At 38.7% G+C, this 13,058-nt stretch overlaps 1 protein-coding gene across 7 annotated transcripts in view; it reads left to right on the plus strand.

Annotated features, from left to right (window-relative positions):
• Nucleotides 1-13,058, plus strand: part of INPP4B (inositol polyphosphate-4-phosphatase type II B) — a 778,175-nt gene that overhangs the window by 503,015 nt on the left and 262,102 nt on the right. The gene's annotated exons all lie outside the window — the stretch shown is intronic.

A 13,058-nucleotide genomic window follows, 5' to 3' on the forward strand; every position in this document is an offset into this window, starting at 1 on the left:
TTTTTTTAATTAGGTCTTAATCAAAGTCACCTGTGCCGAGAAACCCACTCTTAACTGCCACAGCTAAAGTATCCCCATCCAGCTATCACTTCATCCTATCACCCTAACTTACTTTCATGCAAACTTACTACTTTATCCAGCTTGGTATTTTGTCTCTTGTCGATGCTAAGATTATAAGTCCATGAAGCGATTATTCTGTATTTGCAACCATATTCCTCAAATTTAATGATGGCAGAAGACCAGCATATGCAAAGGTGTGGAGGGAGATAGGAACAAGACAAGTTCAAGGAACCATAGTGATTCAGAGTAGCTGGATTAGGGGAGCATGTAGCAAACATCACATCCATCTCTGAAAGAGACTCTGAAGCAAAAATCTGCCTAAAAATGGTAAGACTGACTTAGTAAACATGAAAGACAAATCCCAAATGTTCAGGATCACTAGTCCCACTGTTTCTCAAAGTTTTGGTTTCAGGACCTTTTTATACTCTTCAATATCAAGAATCTCAAAGGACTTTGGGGAGCCTGGGTGGCTCAGTCAGTTGAGCATCTGACTTTGGGTCAGGTCATGATCTCATGGTTGGCGAGTTCCAGCCTGGAATCTGGCTCTCTGCTGTCAGCGCAGAGCCCACTTCGGATTCTCTGTCCCCTCCTTTCTCTGCCTCTCCCCTGCTCACGTGCTCGCTTTCTCTTTCTCTCTCTCTCTCAAAAATAAATATTTAAAAAAATAAAATAAAGACTCTCAAAAGGCTGTTATGTGGGTTAATAACTATGGATGTTGTTGAATCACTATGTTGTGCACTATAATGTTGTGTGTACTCAACACAACTGTACTCAACTGTACTCAAATTTTTAAAAATTAAATAAATAGTACAGATGTACCAGCTTTAATTAAAGTAACTATGGATGCTTACCGCATTAGAAATTAAAACTCAAAAATACTTTACATCTTTATCAATTTATTTAAAATAACTAATAATAACCCCTTACAGGTTAGCAAAATAATACATGTTTTTGAAATTATTTTATTTTGGAAAACTAAAGTATACTGAGAGTGTGGCATTGTTTTACCATTTTGCAAATCCCTTTAATGCCCAATTAATAGCAGAGAACTGAGTTGTCCTGTCTGATTCTGTGTGCAATGTCTGGTGAAATCACATTTCTTGAAGGCTCTGGAGAGCTCCACTGTACATTCATGAAAGAAGGGTAGAAAAGGAAAATACCGTCTTAGAATTATTATGAAAATAATTTGACCTTGTAGATTCTCTGATTGTACCCACTAGAGAACTGCCGATATATAGTTTGAATAAGATATAAAATGCAAGCATTTTATGTCCTAGCTACTACTCACATGTCGCAGGATTCAACGTGCACCTGGTTTATGAGAGTAAAAGGAAACCTCAACTTAATGAGATTGTGTTCCCAATTTTGTAAGTCAATCTTTTGAAACGTCAAATACATTTTTTCTTTTGGAAACATTGTTATGTACTGTTATTACCTTCCCGGGAAGAGTTTACCATATTGAATTGAACACCTTTGCTCTTTTAAGACAAGACTGCCTGAGCCATGCAGTAGACTCTGGCCTCTTTGTAACAGTGCTTCTTTGAAAAGAGTCATCCCTACTTCCTGTTTGAGATGCCACACTCACTTTGCTCTCTGCTACAGGGAAACTGGGAACTCTGTTTCAATGTCCCTTCATTGTTTTTTTGTGTAGATGTGTAGTATGATTTCAGCTCAAGTTGCAGACAATACAATGAGGTGTTGAAAGCATTGGTCTTGGGATGCTGCAGATGCACGTTGAAATATTAGCTCCTCTACTGACAGGTTGGAAGTTACTTGAAATTGGAGCCTCAGGTTTCTCATATGGTTGCTTTGAAGATTAAATAGTAAGGGAAAGCAGTGGAAGAAAATTCTGAGAGATTTAGAAACATCAATTACAGGAGCAAAAGCAAGTGGGGCCCTGGCATCAGCATTTTGAAAGCTTCTCCATGTGATTTGTCATCTACAGCTAATGCTGAGACCCACTGATAAAACTCTTAGATAGTTTGGTAGAATTCTACAGTGAAGAAAGTAGTGGAATAGTAGAATAGAATTATTGCAGCTATCTCATTTTTGCCTGGGGATGAAAACACCTCATTGGATAAATACACTAAAAGCCTCTCCCCTCTGTGCCTGTACACACCATCTGATTTTATTAATCAATTGATCTTCACCCAGGGCATGGTGATCTTCTTTTGACTGGAGTTAGAAAAGCCTGTGTTGTAAATGATCTTTTAAAATACTGAGTGATATTGCAATAATTTTGTTTTAAAGCTACCTAGAAATTATTTAGCCTTATAGTGTAGAACTAATGACTTTCAGTGAGCAACAGATTAATAGACATGTGCCTGTGTTGATATTACTGTTCTCTCTCTAATGGCTTGTTCATTAACTCATGACTATGGTCTTAATTGGGGGCTGTTAATACATAAGGATGGTGTTTTTGAGTCTGGCAATGTGATAAATTGTGTCTGTTTCTATTCCCTGAGGCTAATAGATTTTTGGCTTTTAAAACTCTCATTAAGCAGCCCTAGGGAAGACAATTAAAGTCACCATCAGTCTGGGTTCAGAAGAGGCACACAGCCATGGAAGGGGCACAGACTTTGGAAGTAGACCATTTAGTGTCTGATCTGCAGTTTGCTGTTGAATTGACCTTAGGCAAATTAATCCAGTTTTCTGAGACTAAGTTTTCTTACCTGTAAAATGGACAAAGTAGTAATACAACACCAGAACTATAGGAATTAAATGAGATAATACAAGTAAAGAAAATAATGCACGTGCCTCTGAAATAATTACCTATTGGTCCAGAAAGCATAGTTGTTACTTCCTTGGATTCTATTACCCTTATTTATCAATTATAAGCTTTCTGTTATTTATTTATAGGGTAGAAAGTTTCTAGGGTAGCACATACTTAATGTAAGTCTAATTCTGGGATCAAAGGATCAGCTCTAATGACTCTCCCCACTTTTCAAAATGATGGCACAATTATTTTTCAGTATTTGGGTAGAGAAGAAGAAGGGTGATGGCAGGAGGAAGCAGTAGTAAAGGTCTGATCTGATCTGATAAAAAACTGTTATTATAGATACATGATATTTGAATTGAGCACTATATGTACTGATATGTTTACAGTATCCTCCTGCAGGATAGCAGGAATAGAGGTCTCAACTTAGAATGAGCAATATTGGGGCACCTGGGTGGCTCAGTCAGTTAAGCATCCGACTTTGGCTCAGGTCTTGATCTCACGGTTCTTGAGTTTGAGCCCCGCATGGGGCTCTGTGCTGACAGTTAGGAGCCTGGAGCCTACTTCAGATTCTGTGTCTCCCTCTCTCTCTCTCTCTGCAGCCTCCCTGCTCGTTCTCTCTCTCTCTCTCTCTCTCTCTCTCTCTCAAAAATAAATATACATTAGAAAAAAACTTAAAAAAAAAGAATGAGCAATTATTTAGCAAATCATGAGTTAATGTCTTCAGTGCCCATAACGCATCTTAACACTGTATTTTTTCAGTGCAAAGAGTTCCTTTATTCTTTATTTCTATTTTAAAAATATCCAACCATCTAAACACTTAAAAATTAACACTAAAAAAAATAAATAAGTAAAGCCTGGGTCTTTAATTGTGCATTTCTTTGGAGATTAGTCCTTATTGCTTTAGGTAAGTGCCCAGGATCAGACTTGGCTGGTAGGTACAGTACAAGAAGCCTGACGGGATCTGAACAGCGCTGCCTCTCGGAACCTAGTGTCCCTTTCAGGAAAATCCAGAAGTAAAGAGTATGAAAGGCAGATGGACTTACTTTCAGAACAGCAGTAGAGAGACCTCTTTGACTTCCCTGAAACTTCCCTGATCTAAGTTTAAGCATCTCTTATTTTCAGCAGAGCCTGTATCTTTTGGAGAGACTCTCTGACAAAGGGAATGTCTAAAGGTATTTTTGCTGTTCGGTATTTTTTCACCTGCCTGTAATAGATCTCTATAATGGTTGGAAAGGGAAATGGAATAAAATGTGGGTAATGGCAGGGATACTCAGAGTTATGTGACTCTGGAGCCACATTTGCAGTCACCATTAACCCAAAGAACCACATGACTCTTGTATGACTGGTAGAATTTAGTATAATGGCACATTCATATAGTGAAATTAGAAGTCTGAAAGAGCCACCAATTAAACATAAAGGGACCCATGTGACTAGAGAGCTGTGGTTTGAACATCCGTGCCTTAGAGAACTCTAAGACTAGATGCATCCAAACTAAAAGAGTGCTTATATTTGTCTTGCCACTCTTTCTTTTAGGCTTAGAAGCCAATAGATTATTCTCATGTACATAATTTTGTATAATATGTTTTGACATGTGAAAGATGATCACATTTACCTAGTGAAGACCAACACAACATGTCACACTCAATAATTATTGGATAGTTTTTGGATAGTGCTCAGGCTTCAGGATAAACTCTGTTTTTACCAGGAGAATTCCCTGTAATTATGCATTTGTAACTGGTTTACTGAAGACTTACCTTAATAGACAGACCAACATGTGATGGCATTTCCCCCCTTCCAAGCATATTTAACTATGCAATGTCGAATATCATTTTTCATCCGTTAACCTCATGTTTGGAACATTCCTTAAACTTCTAGTGACTTTCAGATGTTAATAAGTTCAGTTTGGGTAGTATGTGGTAGGGAGGGCAAGCTGTGCTCCCTCTGACAACACCCAGAAACAAGCCACACATTTTACAAAAATCGCATTCGAATGCATCTTCCAGCAAGCTGTGAAAGTAGTAAACTACAACTTAAACTACAAAAGTAAACTACAATTCCAGAGAAAGGAGGATCTTTTGGAGCTGAGCTCTCAGGAGCCTGCCATTTTTCCTCTTTGGACATTTGCTGGTTCTGAGAATGAGCTGAAGAACATGCCTTTGCCTGGACACAGAGCTGGTGCTGCTCAGAGAAAGAAAAATCAGCAAAACTCTCAGTGCATGTGTTGAAGGAAGTAAGAAACTGAGACTTCATCAGCTTCAAGTCAATGAACATTTTTTTTCTCCAAAGAGACTTGCTGAATTCTGAGCTTTTCAGGAGTCTAGAGAACCAGGCCAAAGCCTTCTAAAAAGCAGAGTGAAACCTCCCGCAGATTCACAGCGCTTTGGAAACAGGGAGAGTCACAGGCAAGAGAGAAAGCCCAAGAGGGTGTGGTGGTGAGGGACTAAAAAGCTCTTTTCCACCTGTGTGCATTTACAGATTGTCCCTGTAGCTCGGAAGTCTCAGCATCAAGGTTTTGCTTAACACAGAGTGGCAGCTGGAAGACATAGAACCCAGCAGAGATTTTGGTTTTTATGTGTAGCTGAAATGACAAATTTAGAGACCAAAGGGGACTCAAATTCATGGCTGTTATGCCTCCAAAGACATTTGCCAGATTTTGAAGCTGAGTGGAACACAGTGTGAAACAGGTATGCAGAGACTTCCAAGAATCTCTAGCATTCTTTTAGGGTCGAAGGACAAAGAGTCCTCAACCAAAGGTTCTTGGCTGAAAGTCCTGGAGAGGGGTCATACCCTACAACATGGGTAGACTGAGTGTCTTAGTTCTCTAGAGCTGCCGTAACAAACTGCCACAGACTGTGTGGCTTAAACAGAAATTTATTTTCTTAAAATACTGGAATCTGGAAGTCCAAGAGCAGGGTGTTGTCAGCAGTAAATTCTTCTCAGGCCTCCCTCCTTGGCTTGCAGATGGCCGCCCTCTTGCTGCCACTTCCCATGGTTACCCTTTGTATCACACCCCTGCAGCGTCTTCCTCTTCTTTTCAGGACATCAACCATATTGCATTAGGGTCCCATGCTAATAGCTTCATTTTAACTTAATTACCCTTATCTCCAAATGCACTCGCTGGTTAGGACTTCAACCTGTGATATTGAGATTGAGGGTTTGGGAGGATGAAGGGGTTAGAGAAGTGGAGATTCAGCCTGCAACAATGAGTCTTACGGAAATTCCAGCTAAGCTCTGTCCCAAATCAGTCCCTGATTTGAGATTGATGATAAGAGCAACCCTTTCCCCCTTTGCATAAGAAAGGAAAGGGCATCTCTGATAGAAAGTATTATCTGGAGCTTTTACAGATGCTTGACATTTAAAAATAAATTACCAAAAACCTTCAAAACCAGAAGAATAAACCCCACCCCTTGTCTCAAGCATGTTTATGTGCAAATGAATGTCTACCATTCTCACCTGTGACCTATTTCCCTCATAAGCACTATCCTAGACCAGACCTTCTCACACTTGAATGTGCATATGAATTACGTGGGGACTTTATTGAAATGAAGACTCTGATTCAGTTGTTTGGAGTGAGACTGAGATTCTGCATTTCTATAACAAGCTTGTAAGGGATAGTCCTCAGACCATCCCCCAACCAGCTGCAGACCAGTAGGTAACGAGAATGCACACTGAAATTTAAGCAACATGGCCTGATAATGTCTAAGACCTCTCCCAGCTCTGAGAATCCATTAACATATATTTTTTTAATTTTTTGTTTTTCAAGAGAGCCTTATTCCATCACATGACCATTGCCTAGTACATTTTTTTTTTTTTTGCAAATTTTCATAGGATTTGGAGCTAGTTTTGAGGCTTACACTCAAAACAAACTCATTTATTTTACAGCAGTAATTCTTAACTTTGACTGCACTTTGGAAACAGGTGTGGAGTCAGCCTTAAAAAGCACTGATCCCTGGATTCTTCCCTCAGAGATTCTGATGTAATTATTTTAGAACATGGCCTGGAAACTGGCATTAAAAAATATTCCAGAGGTTTCTAATGTGTTGTCAAGATTAAGAACAATTGCTTTAGAATAGCACTCCCCCCCCCACTCCCTAAAAATAGTACTGGGCATATTTTTACCTTTTATATCAGGCTGGTTTCTGGCAAAAATAATTAAATACTAAGAATGGTATACCTGCAAAAGAGTTAGGATTTGTCCATTGTTGATAATTGAAGAAATTTTTTCTCAGGAACATTTTAATTACTTGGAGCTGGATAGTTGTTCTTCATAGACTAGGAATGTGATTCCCATTTTTGCCAGATTCCTTTCCCCTCCCTATTGTCTCTCACACTCAACCTACTTATTTCATTAACTTAACCTGTTTGGAACCTTTAGGTAGGTGAGCAATACTACCTCTACAAGACTAATTAGTAAGAGAATAAGCTAGAGATTAAACATGTCCAAGGAGAAAATTTAAATGTAACCTCCCGGGATATTTCATGTACAATTTTCACAACACAGAGGTGGTTTTTCTAGGTTTACCCTAAGATCCCTCCCATCCCTAAGGTTCTGTGATATGAATCATTTGGGCTTATACATGGATCATTTTCTCCATGCACAACAGAAATTAAATAGTTGGAAAATCAGTATCTAAGAGTGGCTGGTAAATTTTACACAATTGAAGATGCTTAACAATTATAATTGTATGTTTTGACCCTTGCCATGTTATCATTATTACCTGTGGGTGAGAAATACCTTGTCTTCCTAATCTCTGGGATTGCCAGTGTTTATGACAGTCACTGGATCATAATACGCAGTTAATACAGATCTGTTGACATTAAAATAATGAATTAGGATTTAATATTAGCTATTTTGCTTTATTTCTTCATAGCCATAAATGGAATCCAAACTTTCATTAAAAAAAAAATGGGGGGGGGGGCGTCATATTATGTGATCTGCTGAAACAAATGTAAACATCCAAATTTCAGTGTTTTTTCACAGTGGGAAGTTTATTTCTTGGTCATTATGTTGGGCAGAATTCTACACTGGCCCCAGGATTACTGCCCCATTGTTGTACACATTCTACATGGTCCCTGGGACATACTCCTGTGATTAGATCATGTCACATGGCAAAGTTGCCTAAGAGTGGGAGATTATCTGGGGCAAGTCTGACCTAATGAGATAAGCCTTTAAAAGAGTGGATTCCAAAGACAGGTATCTGAAGTGCAAGAAGGATTTGGTGCAAAGCAGATCCTCTGCTGCTGGATTTGAGGATGGAGGAAGCCACATGGCATGGAGTAAGGGTGGCATGGAATAAACTCCAGGAGTTTATAACAGCTTCCAGATGACATTCATCAAGAAAATGGGGACGTTGGTCCTAGAGCTGCAAGGAACTGAATTCTGCTGCCAGCCTGTGGAAGCTGAAAGCAGACCTTTGCCTAGACAAACCTCCAGGAGAGGCTGCAGCCTTGTAATACCAGAGCAGAGAAATCAACCACATGAGGACTGGATTTCTGACCTACAGACTGTGAATTAATAAGTGGATGTTGTTTTAAGCAGCTGAGTTTGTGGAAATTTGTTAAGCAGCAATAGAAAACTGATACAATCATTTATAATCTAACACTGCTAGGGATGCGTGGTATGGCGTGGCGAATGGTGTTCTTTCATGTGTGGCTCTGCAGTCACCTAAGGGCGGGACTCCTTGGAAGGAGAAAAGGACAGTGAAGAGGGCCTAGGCTATCCACTTCGGAGAACTCCAGTTTGGATGCAGCAAACATCACTTACACATATATTTTATTGGTGAGAGCTTGGTACATGGCTATCTCTCAAAACAAGGCATCCTGGGAAATATGGGCCTAACTGAGCAGCTTCCTCCCCGAATATTAATATTGTGGAAGGTGGCAGAACACTTCTGTACCAGTCAGCTTTTCATGTGTTTGAGTATGAAGGCAGTTTGGTGCCTCGTTCCAAGTGGAACAAGTAAATGTGATGAAATAATATATTCTAACTCGAGATATGTAGAGAATTAGAGTAACATTTTTATTTAAAAAAAAAAAAAGAACGTGTTTCAACAATGCATTCAATATCAGACAACTTACCAGATGTCACAGTAGTCCAAGAAGAAGATCTAGGCCCTTTCCCTGCCCTGGGGATGTTCAAGCACTGTTACAACCCTGTCCAGCTGAGCCCAGCTAGGGAAAAGTTGCATTTGCTCTTGAGAAGATGCACTTGCCGGGGGCTGAGGTATGGACAGCCTAGTGCACAGTCATGGCAGCCTGACCTACCCCTTCTCTGTATCTGGATAGTCAACAATGCCTGCAGTTGAGGCAGCCCTATTGCTCATTCTTACCTACTCACCCATGAAGAATACAGCAGTCTCCACCACCCTCCCAACCTCAGTTTTTCTTTTTTTCAAGGCAAATTTAGGATATGGGAGTTTGAGCCTATGAAAAAGTAAATGAATTTGCTTTATATGAAACTTGAGAACTATTCAAGATGGAACATATAATCTACATGATCACTTCTATTAAGTGATCTTTATTTGATATCATAAAAGTGTCCTCCTAGACAAGAGGAAGTTATAATAACTTTAAATGTGTGGTCAGGCAGACATTCTTGTGTCCCAGGAAGGACAGGGAGGGGTATGGTAAAGAAAACTGGGAAGAAGAACGGTTAATAAGACCAAAAAAGGGAAAATGAATTCTGAAGGAAGGCCAGTAAATCTCAGGAGGCATGACATTGCCCGTGAACTGGAATGTTCCAAATGTTACAGTGACAGCCATTGCATCATCCCTTCCTCAACAAGAGGCCTCATTTAAATCTGTCCAGGCTTTATTATTTGTTTTCAGTGACATATTGTTCCTGCCTTTGCTACCCACCCCATCTCTGTCTTACTCTTTTTCCTCTTTTTCCTCTCTCTTCCTTTCTCCTTTCTTTTTCTCCCTCCCCCCTCATTTCCTCTAATTCTTCTTCCCTTTCTTTTCTTTACTCACTCTCTCCCTTCTTCCCTCTCAGTGGCAGGTACTGTTCTGGGTACTTAAAAGATGTACTACAACAACTATGAGGTTTATTATTCACCCTATGCTAAAGATAACTAACAAAAAGGCAAAAGGCAGCTAGCATAAAGAGGTTATTTTCCCATTATGACTCAGGGCATAGTGGATATGCTTTAAGGGGCTCTGATAACATCACTTTTCTACTTGATTGTCTTACCTGATATCCTATTGTCTATAAATTGCATAAAGCTCCAGTTCCATAACATGATAGATATCAAATGGCCCCAACCTCTCTCCCCAAACATATAACCAAACATCTCCCCAACTCTTACCATTTCCCTGAAGGCCCCCCTGTTATGGTATTATCAGAATACTCACTCTTTCCCAAACACAAATGGCCTTTATTTTTTAAGTTTATCTATTTATTTTGAGAGAGAGAGAGAGAGAGAAAGAGAGAGAGAGAGAGAGAGAATGAGCAAGTAGGGGAGGGCAGAGAGAGAGGGAGAGAGTATCCCAAGCAGGCACACACTCTCAGCGTGGACTCCATTGAGGGGCTCAATTGCATGAAACATGAGGTCATGACCTGAACTGAAACCAAGAGTCAGATGCTTAACAGACTGAGCCATTCAGGCGCCCTAACAAATGGCCTTTTACAACTCCATGACACATGCTTATTATGTAATATGCTGTTTGCTTCATCCTATTCTTCCTTGCTTAAAACTCCTACACATCCTTCAAAACCCAGACTGCTTGTTCTGTGAAGCCTTTCCTGACATTCACAGTCTGGATTAATTACTCCTTACCCTGAATGCCCACAGAAAAATGCTCACATTTCCATTATAGCATGTATTATGTTGTACTGGATTATTTATATATTTGTCCCATACACTGGTTTCTGAAATCCCAAAGAGAAGAAATGGGACCCTATTTACTGGCAAACCCGGTGCTTGCCACCTAGTATGTGTTTAGTGTAATGAGGGCTATATATTATGCAAGAAAAAACATCATCAGTGTGTGACCTATATACCATAACATCTGTAGCATTAACCTTAAATATAAAAGTTTTAGAACTATACATATATACTGCCTTAAACATGTGTTTCATATGCAAATCTGACTTTATAAAATTTAAAATCGGTTTACAAAAGTTTTGTTTTTCAATTCCTCTATATCAGGAGCTCTGCTAGTGTTTTAAACATGCCTTGAGTTATGACATGTGACATACGTGTACTTTTCAAAAATAGTTTTATTATGTAAAGGCAAGTTCGTTCTCTGTCTCTCTCTCCTTCACACATGTACACACATTGGAAATGGCAAACTAGTCCATGATTATCTTTGAAATTTTTTTATAGTATACACCTTTGGGTCAGGAATCTTTTCTTTTTTCTTTGTAGTTTATTTATATTTATAAGGACTAATTGTCCTGATAAAATCAACATAAATTTAATGACAATATTGCAGTAATTGTCAATATTATTCTACCTTATCTAATATTATATCACATAGTGTGTGTGTGTGTATATATATATACATATATATATAGATATATATATACACATATATATATGATATAGCAATCCTATATATATGGACCTCCACCAATGTCTGACTTCTTTCACTTTATTTCTAAATTTAAGCATATCCTGTTGGATAATGTTATTTGGATGTCAAATATTTTCTTAAAATGATGCATAAACATACACATATATATGTGTTATATGGGTTGCATATGTGTGAATATACATTCACTATATATATAATCCATTCTGATATATAGTAGACGTACATTGATATATATACATATATATATATATAATATGTACACTCTACATACTTTATATACTATATATGTATATATACATATATGTGTGTGTGAATATATATATATATATATATATATATATATATATATATATGCATACATGCGCACATTGTGTGTGTGTGTGTGTGTATACAGTTGTCTTACCTAATCCACAGGAGATACTTCCAAGATACCCAGTGGATGCCTGAAACCACAGATAATACCGAACCCTACATATACTGCTTATTCCTATTCATACATACCTATGATAAAGTTTAATTTATAAATCAGGGCCAATAAGAGATTGATAATAACTAATAATAAAATAGAACAATTATTACAATATACTATAATAAAAGTTCTGTGCATATGGTCTCTCTCTCTCTGAACATACCTTATTGTACTATACTCCCTCTTCTCATGATGATGTGAGATGATAAAATGCCTATGTGCTGAGATGAAGTGAGGTGAATGACATAGACATTGTGATGTAGCGTTAGGCTGCTTTGACCTTCTGATGATATATAAGGAGAATCCTCTGCTTCCAGAGAAGAGTGGTTGACTGTGGGTAACACTGACACCATGGCAAGTGAAACCGTGGATAAGGGGGGAACAAGTCTCTCTGTCTCTGTCTTTCAGAGACAGAGTTAATCTGAGAGACAGAGACAGACAGACAGAGAGAGTATATACTGTGTGTATGAGAGAGAGAGAGAGAGAGGGATATCATACACATACGCACACTGTATGGTCCATTATAGTCCCCTGTTAATATACAGATTCCTTATCCTTTGAGGCCAGCTAATGGTTTTCAGATAATGAGACTGAATGGTACATCTGAACATTCTGGACCAAAGAGCATTAATGCAGCCGCCACACTGCAAATGCTCTTCGCCAGTGAACGCTCTGTCATGAAATCCTGAGTGGAGTGTGTTCTGCAAATTGTGTTGTTTACTCTGTTGGGATCTCTCCTGTCATTTATTTTGTGCTCTGGTGAACAATTTGAGTCATAATGACTGACAAATTGTGCAAGCGATAGTGCTGGGTCTGTCATAAAGAAACAAAGAAGGAGCCTTAAGCTGGAAGTTAAAATGCACTGTTTTACCATGGCTTGCGGCTTTTTCCAAGAAAATGGAAACCGTGTTAAAGACTAGGAGGCCCTCGGGAGCTAGTTCAAGTCTTTTGACATTATGAGGGGTATTATAGGTATCTCTTCAACCTGGGAGAATTGACCAGGTATGGTCAAGTATGTCAGTGCTTAAAGGATTTCAAGAGAGTTATGATTGGCAGTGCAGTACCTCCAAAGGGATTTTGTTAAAATGACCCCCTAAAATATTGATCCATCATGTGTTTCTAGGGTTCCTCTCTCCCATCCATCACCCCTTCCCTCTGCTCTCCAGTAAAACAGAGTATGCTTGTCTATTGCTCTGTATTCACTTAACTTTATTATCTAATCCTTACTTCAAATTAAGATATACTAGATTTAGGTTTTATGTGTTTCTTGCT

Source organism: Puma concolor, chromosome B1 (genome assembly GCF_028749965.1).
Source record: "Puma concolor isolate L17-30 chromosome B1, mPumCon1.1.hap2, whole genome shotgun sequence".
In the NCBI taxonomy this organism is placed as follows: Eukaryota; Metazoa; Chordata; class Mammalia; order Carnivora; family Felidae; genus Puma; species Puma concolor.